The following is a 15,981-nucleotide window of genomic DNA, read 5'->3' as shown; positions in this document are numbered from 1 at the left end:
CAGGAGCATGGATCCCCGTTATATCGAGGAGGTTCAGGAAGTGCCAATGATGCTTTGGGAAGCATAGTGGCTGAGAGGCCCACAGGATTGGCCAAAGCTGATCTTGTAGCTGGGAACGAAGTTCTTCCACCGAAGAGGCCAACGTTTTCAAGGCTTGATATGTTGTTTAACTGTAGCGGCCAAACCCGGTAGGGCTCGGGAGGCGGGAGACTCTGTTGAGTCCATGGCCTTGGAAACTTGTTGCGCTCGGGGGTGGACCCTTGTCCTGAGGCAGTGGAGAACTGCCTCCTGGTTGGGACCAGGAAGCAACTGCCCCCAGGGGGTGGAGCACTGGAGGAGACAGAGTCTAGGTAGAGCTTCACCACTGGAAGCCTGAGGTCCTCCCCGGGAGGAGCCCGTAGGGACCCGGGCCGCTTGGACTTAGGTGGGCCTCGCAGGGTCTCCTAGGAAGGTGGAAGTCCGGCGTGCCCACGGGCAAAAGGGGAGCGCGGTCAGGTTTGAAGCAGGAGGTCTGATGTAACAAGGAGGACCAGAAGATCGTGGGTGATGACAAGGCGAGGAACAGAGCCAGAATCTAGGGACGTGGTCAGGCAGGCAGAGGTCAAAGTCCAGGAGTCAGTCCGAGGAGTGGTCAGCGAGCAGAGGTCAGGTACCAGAGGTCAGACGAGGTCACAGGCAGGCCGAGGTCAGAATGCAGGCAGCAGACAGGCAGGTTGATGAACAGACTGGAGTCAGAGGCAGGCAGGTGAGTCGAGGAACAGACTGAGGTCAGAGGCAGTCAGCAAGCAGGCGAGTCGAGGGACGGACTGGAGTCAGGAGGCAGGCAGCAGACAGACAGGCAGGTCGAGTAACAGACTGGAGTCAGAAGGTAGGCAGCAGACAGGCAGGCAGGTCAAGAAACAAGCCGAGGTCAGTACCAGTAAGACAGTCTGGGGTACTACCTGGGTAGACGAACAGGAACAGGAGAACGCTGGAGTACTAGGAAGCAGGAACAAGGCAGGAACAGAAGGATCCTGGAACGAGACTTGGAACAAGACAGGAGTAAACAACAAACGCAGTGACAATCTAGCACAATCGCCGACCTGATTGCCAAGGCAAGGAAGTTCAAGCAATGACTTCCTTATAACGGGGAATCAATCTGGGTGCGCCGCGGAGCTAGGATCCGCCCTTGGCCCTACAAGAGGCCGGGCGGTCCGCGTGTGCATGTGTAGGGGCATGGCCAACACAGCCGAGGACGCCGAGCTCCGGCGTGAAGCCTCGTGTACAGTGGAAGGCCCGGCGACCGCCGCTGCGGGACACCGGGGCCTGGAAGCGCTAGCAGCAGCCGCTAGGGAGGCCGACCCAGGACCTGCTGTGGATCCATGAAGGTAAGCAGGCCCATGCGCGGGCCGGGTATGGACAGGAGGCGTAACAAAAGCCTTCCGTTCTTAGGCTATATTGTCTCTAAGCGAGGCTTCCAAATGGATCCGGAGAAGCTCAAATTTATATAGGATTAGCCACAACCTACCAGCCTAAAAGCCCTACAGAGATTCCTTGGCTTTGCAAGTTACTACCACACCTTCAATAAAAACTGTTCCAAGCTGGCAGCCCCACTCATGGCCCTGACTCGCAAAGGGGCCAACCCTAAACTGTGGCCTTCCGAAGCAGTAATGGCCATTCAAGAGCTAAAGGCAGCTTTCCTCCAGGAACCTTGTCTCAGGCATCCTGATCCACAATGACCTTTCATTGAGAGACAGATGCCTCCTCCGAAGGGATAGGAACTGTATTGAGCCAATATTCTTCCTCGGGAACCCTACATCCTTGCTCCTTTTTTTCGAAGAAATTTTCTCCAGCTGAGTGGAATTACAGTATTGGTGATAAGGGGTTGCTGGCCATTAAGCTCACCTTGGAGGAATGGCACCAGTGGTTAGAGGGAGCTCAGCAGCATCTCACTATCTACACGGACCATAAGCATCTCGAGTATCTCCACCAGGCCCAGCATTTGAACCCACAGCAAGTCCGCTGGGCTCTCTTTTTCATCTGCTTCAACTTCGAACTCTGATATAGGTCCGCAGCTAAAAACATCTGAGCAGACGCCTTCTCCCGCTTCTTTGTGTCTGAGGATACTGTTGAACCAGCCCGGCATATTATAGATCCAGTACGAGTTCTTCTCTCAGCTACCATGACCATCCCTCCAGGGAAAACAGTTGTTCCATGTAAACTCTGTAACAAAGTGTTAAGTTGGTCCCATGATTCCTGCATTACGGCCACCCTGGATGAGCTCAGACCCTTTCATTGCTCCAGCAATTCTACTGGTGGCCTGATATGCAGAAGGATGTTTGGGTTTATGTGGACTCATGTCCTGTCTGCGCGCAGCAGAAGCCTCTAGTGGGATGAACTTGGGGGCTGTTACAGGCGTTGCTAGCCCCCAAGGAACCTTGGACTCACATCTCCACCGACTTCGTTGTGGATTTACCCCTCTCAATTGGCAACACGATCATCTGGGTAGTAGCTGACTGCTTCTCAAAGATGTTTCATTTCACAGCCTTGCCCGGTCTTCCTTCTGCTCCCCAATTAGCACAACTCTTTGTTCAGCACGTGTTTCATCTCCATGGCCTTCCCAAACATATTGTCTTTGACCATGGTCCTCAATTTATGGCAAGATACTGGAAAGCTCTCTGTAAGAAGTTCAATATTAATTTAGACTTCACTACTGCATATCACACTCAAACAAATGGCCAATCCGAATGGACAAATTGGACATTGAGAAGTTTCTTGTGAGCCTATGTCAATTCCTGTCAAGATGACTGGGCAGCCCTGCTCCCCTGGGCAGAGTTTTCCCAAAACTCTCATCCCAGTTCCGCCACTGGGCCTCGCCTTTCCAGATCGTCTATGGTAAGCAGCCACTTCCCCCTTTGCGCTACCTCTGTCTGTTCTCTCACCTGTAGCTCAGTTGACAGCCCAAGAACTGCATCAACTCTGGAGCCATACTCAGCAAATGCTTCAGGAAGCAGGCTGTAAAGCCAAGATATTCACTGACATCCACCATAGACCGGCACTGCAGTTTCGACCTGGAGAAAAGGTGTGGCTCAGCACACATTATATCAGGCTCAAGGTTCCATCTATGCAGCTGGCTCCACAATATATTGGTCCATTCACGGTGCTCTGTCAATTGGGTCCAGTGACCTATCAGCTCCGTTTACCCACCTAGTTAAATATCCATAAATTCTTCCACGTCTCTCTCCTGAAATTCCAGTGGGAGCACTGAGAGGAGAGGATCACCTTGCTGGTGGCTGAAAGCAATCAGTAAGTTTTTGCTTGGGACATTGTCTTTTTCAAACATATTGGGGCAAAGTTAACTATTTGGGAATATTATTTAGTGTGTTGTGCTTTTAATAGTCAGTAAGGCAACTAATAAACAAGTTAGACTGTTTGTATTTTTAAATGGTCAGTCAGTAAGGTAGCTAGTAAGCAGTAGTGTGTTTATTTTTAAAAGTCTGTAAGGCAACTAGTAAGCAGAACTGAGTGTTTGTATTTAAAAAAATAAAAAAAAATTAGCCAGAAGCTAGAAATAAGCTAGGAGCAGTGTATACCTAAGTAAAAAGGTTGAAAAGTTCAGTTCAGTTACTCACCTTGGAAAGGTGTTGAGGTAGTGTGATTTGGTTTGATTAGGTAACAACATTTGATAATCAAGAGAGCAGTGAGTCACTCTAGCTGACTAACTGAAGTTAGACTGTTTGGATTTCCCAACCCTCCCACCCCTCGCCCACCCACCCCTAGCTCATCCTTTAATTTATAGGCAGGTGCCACTTTCACAAAAAAAAAACAACTTTATTGAGATTTTGATCAGTCCCTTGTAGGCCACTACCAGACATATAGTGAATTCACTAATACATTTAAAGGACGTTAATTAGACACATTCCTACTCCCATAGCAACCTAAAACTTAACTAGGAACTGAACAAAATTGAGATGAAGGCAGCAGCCCAGCAACAAGAGGGGGGCTTCCCAGTCTTTTGCATCGAGTGTCACATGTATGATTTTTACCCGCCGGTGAGAAGTTGTACATGTGCATGTGAAGCAAAGAGCTCCTGGCTCTCAGAGAACGAGTCCGATCTCTGGAGGCTAGAGTGACAGACCTGGAGGAGCTGAGGCAGACTGAGAGGTATATAGATGAGACCTTCAGGGACATAGTAGTCAAGTCCCAACTTCAGACTGGCAGCCCTGGTGCTGCCTTGGAGGAAGAAGGTCTCATGATTGGAGAGCATCATCCGGGTGCAGCAGGAAAGGATCCTGTAGCAAGGACCTGCTTTCCAGGTGATGCATTGTCCTTTCGCAGCGAAGATATCTCCCCAAGGCCTACTGCCCAGGAGGGAAGGATTAGGTCAGCCGTCATAGTTGGTGATTCGATTATTAGGAATGTAGATAGCTGGGTGGCTGGTGGGCGTGAGGATCGCCTGGTAACATGCCACCTGGTGCGAAGGTGGCGGACCTCACGCGTCACCTAGATAGGATTTTAGACAGTGCTGCGGAGGAGTCGGCTGTCATGGTACATGTGGGCACCAACGACATAGGAAAATGTGGGAGGGAGGTTCTGGAAGCCAAATTTAGGCTCTTAGGTAGAAAGCTTAGATCCAGAACCTCCAGGGTAGCATTCTCTGAAATGCTCCCTGTTCCACGCGCAGGTCACCAGAGGCAGGCAGAGCTCCGGAGTCTCAATACGTGGATGAGACGATGGTGCAAGGAAGAGGGATTCAGTTTTGTTAGGAACTGGGGAACCTTTTGGGGAAGGGGGAGTCTCTTCCGAAGGGATGGGCTCCACCTTAACCAGGGTGGAACCAGACTGCTGGCGCTAACCTTTAAAAAGGAGATAGAGCAGCTTTTAAACTAGAACAAAGGGGAAAGCTGACAGTCGCTCAGCAGCATTAGAATTAGGGCAAGTGTCTGTAACTAAAAACTCACCTGAGCTAAAAAATTCTAACTTATCCCTATTAATTAAAAAGCAGAATGAAAATACAAACAAAAACAAACTTTGAAATGTTTGTATGCTAATGCCAGACGTCTAAGAAGTAAGATGGGAGAATTAGAATGTATAGCAGTGAATCATGACGTAGACTTAATTGGCATCTCAGAGACATGGTGGAAGGAGGACAACCAATGGGACAGTGCTATACCGGGGTACAAATTATATCGCAATGACAGAGAGGAGCACCCGGGAGGCGGTGTGGCGCTTTATGTCCGGGATGGCATAGAGTCCAACAGGATAAACATCCTGCCTGAGACTAAATGCAAAATTGAATCTTTATGGGTAGAAATCCCTTGTGTGTTGGGGAAGACTATAGTGATAGGAGTATACTACCGTCCACCTGGTCAAGATGGTGAGACGGACAGTGAAATGCTAAGAGAAATTAGGGAAGCTAACCAAATTGGTAGTGCGGTAATAATGGGAGACTTCAATTACCCACATAAACATGGTGCAGGACAAAACATCTAGTTCCATTGAAACTTCAAATATATTTTTTATTGTAACGTCAATCATTCAAAGTTCATTTAGTTGAGGCAACTCCATTCCAGGTAATAAAGTGAAACAACAATTAAAGTCCCCCGACACGGTCCGTGTTTCGGGTAAGCTGCATCAGGAGGGACCACAGCGAAAGTTTAATCTATAATAAAATAACATACATCACGAACGGAACAATACAGGCTGCTAATGAGAAATTATGCAATATAAATGCGTACCTTCAGTGTTGATAGCTGGAGCGCAATGTCTTGTAATAGTGACAGCCATTTAAAGGAAAAAATGGCGCGAAAGAGAAAATCCCTCTCGCGAGATGCTGAGAGCGGTAGGTACACAGTGACACACATGCAGAATTAATAACTCATTAATAGAATAAATACCATTCTATTTCCTTATTTAAACCTTTCGGTGAAACTGTGTTCAAAGTGAATATCCAGCGCTGTTCTCTCCGACCGAGTATCCCGGCAAAGTCACCCCCCCGACGAGGGGGCGCGACTTCCTCCAGGACTAGGAAGGAGAGAGCAGCAACGGAGTGACCCGCCTGGAGCCAGTGTGAGACCAAAGGTTCATCACTTCTAGAGGATCTGATATTGCAACAGTGCTCAATGATCCTTGTCTTAATCATTCGTGAAGTTTTGCCCACATACAGCAGGGGGCAAGGGCACTTAACCACATACACCACCCCTTTGGTAGTACAATCAGTTTTGGAGAATAGTTTAAACACACGTCCAGTCTGAGGGTGTACAAATTCTGTAAACAATTCCGTGTGCTGGCACATGGTACAGTGACCACAGGGAGAGTGTTGGCCTCTCACATCTAATCGCATTTCACTGGGGTGGCTCGCTGTATGTACCAGCCGGTCCCGTAAATTGGTCCCTCTTCAATTACCCCCAATATTGGCTGAGTAAATGTATCATCGGGACACGCTAGAGAGATAACGTTCCTGGATGGAATAAATGATAGCTTTATGGAGCAATTGGTTCAGGAACCGACGAGAGAGGGAGCAATTTTAGATCTAATTCTCAGTGGAGCACAGGATTTGGTGAGAGAGGTAACAGTGGTGGGGCCGCTTGGCAATAGTGATCATAATATGATCAAATTTGAATTAATGACTGGAAGAGGAACAGTATGCAAATCCACGGCTCTCGTGCTAAACTTTCAAAAGGGAAACTTTGATAAAATGAGAAAAATTGTTAGAAAAAAACTGAAAGGAGCAGCTACAAAAGTAAAGAGTGTGCAAGAGGCGTGGTCATTGTTAAAAAATCCCCTCTAGAAGCACAGTCCAGATGTATTCCACACATTAAGAAAGGTGGAAAGAAGGCAAAACGATTACCGGCATGGTTAAAAGGGGAGGTGAAAGAAGCTATTTTAGCCAAAAGATCTTCATTCAAAAATTGGAAGAAGGATCCAACAGAAGAAAATTGGATAATGTATAAACGTTGGCAAGTTAAATGTAAGACATTGATAAGACAGGCTAAGAGAGAATTTGAAAAGAAGTTGGCCATAGAGGCAAAAACTCACAGTAAAAACTTTTAAAAATATATCCGAAGCAGAAAGCCTGTGAGGGAGTCAGTTGGGCCGTTAGATGATCAAGGGGTTAAAGGGGCATTTAGAGAAGATAAGGCTATCGCGGAAAGATTAAATGATTTCTTTGCTTTGGTGTTTACTGAAGAGGATGTTGGGGAGGTACCCGTACTGGAGAAGGGGTTCATGGGTAATGATTCAGATGGACTGAATCAAATCACGGTGAACCTAGAAGATGTGGTAGACCTGATTGACAAACTGAAGAGTAGTAAATCACCTGGACCGGATGGTATTACCCCAGGGTTTTGAAGGAACTAAAAAATGAAATTTCAGACCTATTAGTAGAAATTTGTAACCTATCATTAAAATCATCCATTGTACCTGAAGACTGGAGGATAGCAAATGTAACCCCAATATTTAAAAAGGGCTCCAGGGGCGATCCGGGAAACTATAGACCGGTTAGCCTGACTTCAGTGCCAGGAAAAATAGTGGAAAGTCTTCTAAACATCAAAATCACAGAACATATAGAAAGACATGGTTTAATAGAACAAAGTCAGCATGGTTTTACCCAAGGCAAGTCTTGCCTCACAAATCTGCTTCACTTTTCTGAAGGAGTTAATAAACACGTGGAAAAAGGTGAACCGGTAGATGTAGTATACTTGGATTTTCAGAAGGCGTTTGACAAAGTTCCTCATGAGAGGCTTCTAGGAAAAGTAAAAAGTCATGGGATAGGTGGCGATGTCCTTTCGTGGATTACAAACTGGCTAAAAGACAGGAAACAGAGAATAGGATTAAATGGACAATTTTCTCAGTGGAAGGGAGTGGGCAGTGGAGTGCCTCAGGGATCTGTATTGGGACCCTTACTTTTCAATATATTTATAAATGATCTGGAAAGAAATAAGACGAGTGAGATAATCAAATTTGCAGATGATACAAAATTGTTCAGAGTAGTTAAATCACAAGCAGATTGTGATAAATTGCAGGATGACCTTGTGAGAATGGAAAATTGGGCATCAAAATGGCAGATGAAATTTAATGTGGATAAGTGCAAGGTGATGCATATAGGGAAAAGTAACCCATGCTATAGTTACACAATGTTAGGTTCCATATTAGGTGCTACAACCCAAGAAAGAGATCTAGGCATCATAGTGGATAACACATTGAAATCGTCGGTTCAGTGTGCTGCGGCAGTCAAAAAAGCAAACAGAATGTTGGGAATTATTAGAAAGGGAATGGTGAATAAAACGGAAAATGTCATAATGCCTCTGTATCGCTCCATACAATTCTGGTCGCCGCATCTCAAAAAAGATATAATTGCGATGGAGAAGGTACAGTGAAGGGCGACCAAAATGATAAAGGGAATGAAACAGTTCCCCTATGAGGAAAGACTAAAGAGGTTAGGACTTTTCAGCTTGGAGAAGAGACGGCTGAGGGGGGATATGATAGAGGTGTTTAAAATCATGAGAGGTCTAGAACGGGTAGATGTGAATTGGTTATTTACTCTTTCGGATAATAGAAAAACTAGGTGGGCACTCCATGAAGTTAGCATGGGGCACATTTAAAACTAATCAGAGAAAGTTCTTTTTACTCAACACACAATTAAACTCTGGAATTTGTTGGCCAGAGGATGTGGTTAGTGCAGTTAGTATAGCTGTGTTTAAAAAAAGGATTGGATAAGTTCTTGGAGTAGAAGTCCATTACCTGCTATTAATTAAGTTGACTTAGAAAATAGCCACTACTATTACTAGCAACGGTAACATGGAATAGACTTAGTGTTTGGGGTACTTGCCAGGTTCTTATGGCCTGGATTGGCCACTGTTGGAACAGGATTCTGGGCTTGCTGGACCCTTGGTATGCCCCAGTATGGCATATTCTTATGGTCTTATGTTCTTATGAAATTCCTGGTACTCTCCTGGCCTCTCGGAAAATGCCTGAACCACAGAAAACATCCTCGGAGTGCGATACCACATTTTTGGGTACGTGAAGTGCTAGATGTGAGAAGACGTGGCCGAAGATGGGAGTACCTCCTCTCTTGGGAGGTATATGGGCCAGAAGAGAACACCTGGGAGCCAGCCTCCAACATATTGGATAAAAGCTTGATCAACAGTTCTATGCATCTCACCCCAGGAAGCTGAAATCCTCAGAAGGGGGGGCTTAGAGGAGGAACCCACGACCAGCCTCACTCACCTGATGCCACTTTGGGTAAGCGCCGGGTTTCCTAGTTGCGGCAGGGAGCTGCTGCTGCTGCCACTATTAAGCCGTGGCCCTGCTGCCACTGCCCTGCCGCTGCATCCTCCTTCAGAGGTCCCTAGGTGCGCGCGCACCCCTCTTCTACATTTAAAGGGCCCATGGCAGGAAAGTGCTGGCAGTCACTGCTGATGACCTCACTGCACCAGGACTATTTAAGGCAAGTCCCTGCCTGCACTCCTTGCCTTGGCAATAGGTCTCCACGCTCCTAGTGTTGTGCTTTGCCATTCATGAGCCCTTCCTCATGCCCTGCCTTCTTCCTCGTTCCTTGGTTTGACTTGGTTTTGACTTCGGACTGGACATTGACTATGAGCTCCGCCACCTGCCATGACCCCTGCATGAAAACTGACTACGAGTTTCACCGCCTGTCTCGATCCATGCGTGGATCTCCCCTTGGGGCTCCCTCTCCTGTTCCAAGCTTGGCCTGTGCTACAGTCTCCTCTCTTGCCTGGATTCCCTCCTTTGCATAGACCCCAAGTAAGTCCAGCCAGCCCCAGCACCCGAGGGCTCAACCTGAAGGGAAACATGGGCTGGTAGTGGTGAAGCTCCAGTGGGGTCTCTGCTCCCTCTTCAGCCTCACCTACCGATGGTGGGGGTCTGCGGGGCTCCTCCCCACAGGCAGCGCCAACTCCCCCTCGGTCCAAGGGTTCACCAACATAACAGAATCAACCAGAGACTAATCTCTCCTACTGGAGGAGAGAGAGAGAGGAGCAGATACCAGGGGAAGTGTCTGGGGAAGGCGTCCCTGACCCACAGTACTTGCCTGCTAACCTGTGCAGCCTTACCGTTGACTAAAACTTTATTTTTCTGGACTGACTGGGCACATAACCAGAATGCACCTGCTTTGATTTTTGCAAATCAAGTCACCGGTAAAGGATTGTATTTTTGAACAGCTATAGTGTGGGTTGTGTTCCTCTGACTGGACTGTTTGCAGAGCCTTGAAAGACTTATTCCTTTCCCCACTGCATGAGTAGAGTCTGGGAGCATGGGTGCAACCGCGGACCAGAAGTTGTTGGGGTGGGGGTGACATAAACTTTAGCTTTCCTGATTCTAGCTCTGCACTTTTACAAAGGATTTCTCTGACCCTTTCTTACTCTTTATTTTAAATGCTTTCCTTTTTCCAAATTATTTTTTTGTTTGCTTGCTTCTTTGATTGAATCTCATGGGATTGGCCTCTTTGTTCTTATTTTTGTTTGCCATTGGTATATGCTCCTCCTGCCAACTTTGCAAAATCTTTTTTAAATGACTCTCATTTCCCTTCATGTCTTCTCCAATAAATTAAGCATCCTGGCCTCATTTAAACAGGAGGTTGTGCAGAAGATTAATCCTCTGCAAAAAAAAAAAAAAAAAAAAAATGTAATGGAGCTCTTTGCTTTACTGAGTCAAAACTATTCCATAAATCAGGGATTGTCCAATCTAGTCCCTACAGCAGAGCAGATAATGGTACAGCCCTGCGCACCACTCTGGGAGCCAGCAAAGGTTATACAAGGACCTTCGAGGGAAAACTCCAGTTGTCCTTTCCCAGGAGGGGTCAGCAAGGGATCTTCCCTGATTGGTGAAAGGATAGGAGGATGCAAGAAGAGCTTACCAGAATCATGGTAACCAGTTTATCTGTATCTTTGACCAAGCAACCTGGGAACTGGGAGTGAATGGAGCACACTCAGAATAACATTCCACCTATGCCCATAGGAAGTTTGGTTCTCAACAGGCTGTAGTTTCAATTCATGGGGCAGAAAACAGATGTAAATTGCTTGACCATGTGCAAGAAACTCTCTCTGTTGGTCTGCAAGCTCCTCTAGGATGTTGAAAATTACCCCATATGTCGAGTGTGCAATGCGAACTGTGGTAAATACAAATTAGTGTGTGTGCATGCGTGCAGTGTTGTGGTGGTAAATACAGATTAGTGTGTGTGCAGTCTGTGTGTGCAGTATGACATATGGTAAGTGTGTGTGTGTGTGTGCAGTGTAACCTATGGTAAGTACAGATCAGTGCATGCAGTGTGTGTGTGTGCGTGCACAGTGTGACTGTGATAAATGCAGATCTTTGTGTGTGCAGTGTGATCTATGGTAAGTACAGATCAGTGTGCTGTGTGTGTATATTAAGACCTGTGGTAAATACAGATCTCTGTGCATGTGTGTGCAATGTGACTGGTACTGAGTTCTGTGCAGTGTGATTGGTATTGAGTGCTGTGCAGTGTGACTGGTATTGAGTACTGAGCAGTGTGTACATATTCAGTGTGACTGGTACTGAGTGCTGTGCAGTGTGTGTTTATGCAGTGTGACCAGTAGTGAGAGCTGTGCAGTGTGACTGGTACCTAGTGCTGTGCAGTGTGTGTGAGCATTGTGTATATGCCGTGTGACTAGTATTAAGTGTGGTGCAATGTATGTGTGTATATGCAGTATACTGGTATTGAGTGATGTGCAGTGTGTGTAGTGTGACTGGTATTGAAAGCTGTACAGTATGTGTGTGCAGTGTGACTGGCATTGAATGCTGTGCAATGTGTGCATATGCAGTGTGACTAGTATTGAGTGCTGTACAGTGTGTGTGCATATGTAGTGACTAGTATTGAATGCTGTGCAGTGTGACTTGTACTGAGTGCTGTGCAGTGTGTGTGTGAACACTGTGTGTATATGCCATGTGACTAGTATTGAGTGCTGTGCAGTGTGTCTATATGCAGTATAACTGGTACTGAGTGCTGTGCAGTATGTGTGTGTGCACTGTGCGTATATGCCATGTGACTGGTATTGAGTGCTGTGTAATGTGTGTGTGTGTGTGTGCACAATGACTGGTACTGAGTGCTGTGCAGTGTGACTAGTATTGAGTTCTCTGCAGTATGTATGCAGTGTGACTGGTATGCATTGTCACTGGTATTGAGTGCTGTGCAATGTGTGTGTGTGTGTGTGTGTGTATGCAGTGTGACTGGTACTGAGTGCTGTGCAGTGTGTGTGTATATGCAGTGTGACTGGTATTAAGACTTGTGAAATGTATGTATATGCAGTATGACGTACTGAGTGCTGTGCAGTGTGTATGTGCAATGTGCCAAGAACTGAGTGCTGTGAAGTGTGTGAGTGCATATGCAGTGTGACTGGTATTGAGTGCTATGCAGTGTGTATGTATATGCAGTGTCACTGGTACTAAATGCTATGCAATGTGTGTAGTGTGACCAGTATTGAGTTCTGTGCAGTGTATATGTATATATGCAGTGTGGACTGGTATGGAGTGCTGTGCAGTGTGTGTGTGTGCGTGTATATGCAGTGTGACTGGTATTGAGTGCTGTGCAATGTGTGTGTGTATATGAACTGCGACTGGTACTGAATGTAGTGCAGTGTGTGGGTGCAGTGTAACCAGTATTGAGTGCTGTGCAGTGTGTGTGTATATGTATTATGACGTATGGAGGGCTGTGCAGTGTGTATGTATATGTAGTGTGACTGGTATTGAGTGCAGTGCATGTGTGTGCAGTGTAACAGGTATTGAGTGTTGTGCAGTGACTGGTACTGAGACTGAGCAGTGTCTGTATAAGTATGACTGGTACTGAGTCTTATGCAGTATGTGTGTGCAGTATGACTGGCATTGAGTCCTGTGTAGTGTGTGTGTATATGCAGTGTGATTGGTATTAAGTGCTGTGCAGTGTGTGTGTGTGTGTGTGTATATATGCAATGTGACTGGTACTGAGTGCTGTGCACTGTGAATGTGTGTATATGTAGTGTGACTAGTACTGAGAGCTATGTAGTGTTTGCATATGCAGAGTATGATTTGTATTAAGACTGAGCAGTGTGTATATGTAGTGTGACTGGTACTTAGTGCTGTGCAGTGTGTGTGTGCAGTGTGACTGGTATTGTTTGTTGTGCAGTGTGTGTGTGTATATAATCAGACTAGTACTGAGTGCTGTGCAGTATGTGTGTGCAATATGACTGGTATTGAGTGCTGTGTAATTTATTTATTTATTTATTTTTAATTTTTATAAACCGATGTTCCTGTATAGAATACATATCGCACTGGTTTACAGAGAACTGAACTGTCGCCTCAGGGGCGGATACATTAAAACAAGGTTTGAAATTAACTTACAGAGAACAAGTGGAATGCAATTCAAAACATGATTAGTTAAAAATAAAGTACAAATCAATGTACAAAATGTGTGTTTGTGCAGTATGTTTGTGAAGTATGTGTACAGTGAACAGTGGATACTTTCAGATTTTCTCAATCCTGGCAGAAGTTCCATGCTCCTGGAACTTACAGAGAAAATCACTCCTGGGATCAGGCCACAGGCCCCTTATTTCTGACCAGAATAATTTTTTCAATTTAATGTCATTTCCTCTTCTACTAAAGTGGAGCCAATTTGCTTGCAGTGTCATTAATTATTAACGAGCAATATTGTAATTATAGTGTAACTATGGTACATTTAGATCTGAAGCAGTTTATATGTACTGTTATTACAGTGTCACTGCAAAGTCTGGAAAGTGAGCTTACAGTATAATTCATGGAAAAAAAAAGTCTAATTAAATAGAGACCCTTTTATCTGCAAAGGAACAAGATTGTAATTCCAGGGGGAAGTCTGATATGAAATATTTTGGAGGTATTTTGCAGTGTGGGAGAATACTGTGGTGAAAGTCCTGTCTACTGCAATATCAGGTGTAACCTTCAATAGGAAAATACATCACTGCGTTAACCCTTATGCAGCCTGAGACATCCCCAGGCATCACTTTCATACTACTCACTTGGCTGCCAAAATAAATTACAAAAACTTAACAACTATAGTGTTAAAGCAGCTGTACTGCTGTCAGAGAGCCTGCAGGGTATGTGCCTGTACAATGTAAAGTGACAGGCAGAAAGTTACCACGGTGCAACCCCACGGCTGCCTATGTGAAAGACCATTATTAGCATGCTGACCAAATCAGCTGACCCTTGTCCTGATTGAGTTTGGGGTGTGGGTTTCGTTAGGCTGTAGCAGGGTACACAGCAGCTCCCCCTCCCCCCACATTCTCTGCGGAGGGAACCATTTTAAATGGCTGTAGTCTGCCGTCCACCAGTCTAACTTCATTTGCTCAATTAAACTCCAGTGTGCTCCTGATGTATTTTTGGCTGGTTTCTCTTGGAGGGGAAGGGGGGCAGAGAACATAAAACATTAAGGATAACTTACGGAGAAGGAACATGATGTGATGTGTTTATTGTGCCAAGGGTAATAGTGTATCGCATTGCAAACATTTTTGATGGGATTGTAAGCCTATAAAAAAGTGATTGCCTAAGATAACCTGTCTGCTGCAAATCAAGTGTCGCTAAATGTTAGGGGACTGCTGAAAAGTGTTTATGGGAAGTCCCCAGGAAGAAGAACCACGCATGCACGTGCACACGCCCTGCCACTGCTCTTTGATGCTGGTCATCGTGTGACCAAGGTGTTCACCTGCTCCATAATAATGCGGATTATTTTACAATGTGTCTCTCTGTCCTTCGTTTCCTTTCTGTTACCATTTGTAAATTAATGGGGAGGGTACTGGGGTGGCTCCCTGTCATCTGGGTAAGCTGATCCAGCCCCAGCCTTTCCCCAGTCCATCTACGCAGCAGCAGGGCAGATCCAGAGAGACACCGGGGGCTAAAAACGGGATTTGGCTCAGCCTGTACAGATGACACGGAGTCAGTTGGTAACCCTATGCTGAGGCTCCCCAAACCTGGGGATAAAACTTATCCGGCTAACTTACATGGGATATTCAGCAGCACATCTCTGTAAAAGTCACTAGTTTTAGCCAGTCAAGTCGAACTTTAGACCTGCTATTAAATAAGAGTAACTTATTCGGTTAACTTAATCGGATACGTCTGAATATCGCTACTTATCCAGCAAACGGGTCGATACTGTAAGGCCGCGGTAGAAACAGTGCGGCAGTGTCAGGCGCACCCTTCCTCCCCGCACGCACAGTTCTCTTGACCTAGTGCCTGATACTCTCTTCTAATTGCATGCAAATGCATGCCGCGGCTGTAAAGCGTTAGGGAAGGGTTATGCCCGCGCAACCCATTTTACTGTATAGGCGCTTAATACAGCGCCTATACAGTAACCTGGGTGCGCTGGTGCCTGTCATTTCAAATGTCATTTGAAATGACAGGCACCAGGAAGTGTAAGAAACAAAATTTTTCAATACCTGTCGGAGGGCCGCCTGGACCCACGCGGCCCTCCGACAGGTATTTAAAAATTTTTATTTTTTTTTCTGACAGGTTTTATGTGTCCCACAGCATTACATTTTCTCGATCATCGCTGTATCGCTTTTTTTTTTATTGTGTTTTATTGTTTTTGAGTATCTTAAGCGGTGTCGATGGATTTGTTACTAGACTCACAGTCCTAACTCCTACTAGGGGGAGGCGGTAAACTAACACGTTAAGGCCGCGGCAAAACAGCGGGTTACTAAGGAGATAATATCAGCGCCCGTTACAGTATCGGAGGGGAATAGCTAATTCCTTCATTATACAGCTAATTCGTTCATTTACATGCTGCGTGCGGAAAGGGTTATGCGTCTGTTTTACGAAGCGCTAAGGACGCGTGAAACTGGAGACTGTATGGCTGGATCGCCTTACTCGTCTGTATTGTGCGCTCCCAGCACGTTACAGACGGGAAATCTTCAACCGCACGTTACTGTATCGACCCGTAAGTTAGCTGGATAAGTAGCTTCTCCCTGATCCACTCACATCCCATTCAGAGGAGTGAAGGTGGGAGGGCTTATTTTAAGTCAC

Source organism: Rhinatrema bivittatum, chromosome 6, assembly GCF_901001135.1.
Source record: "Rhinatrema bivittatum chromosome 6, aRhiBiv1.1, whole genome shotgun sequence".
In the NCBI taxonomy this organism is placed as follows: Eukaryota; Metazoa; Chordata; class Amphibia; order Gymnophiona; family Rhinatrematidae; genus Rhinatrema; species Rhinatrema bivittatum.
This window is presented reverse-complemented; position numbering follows the sequence as displayed.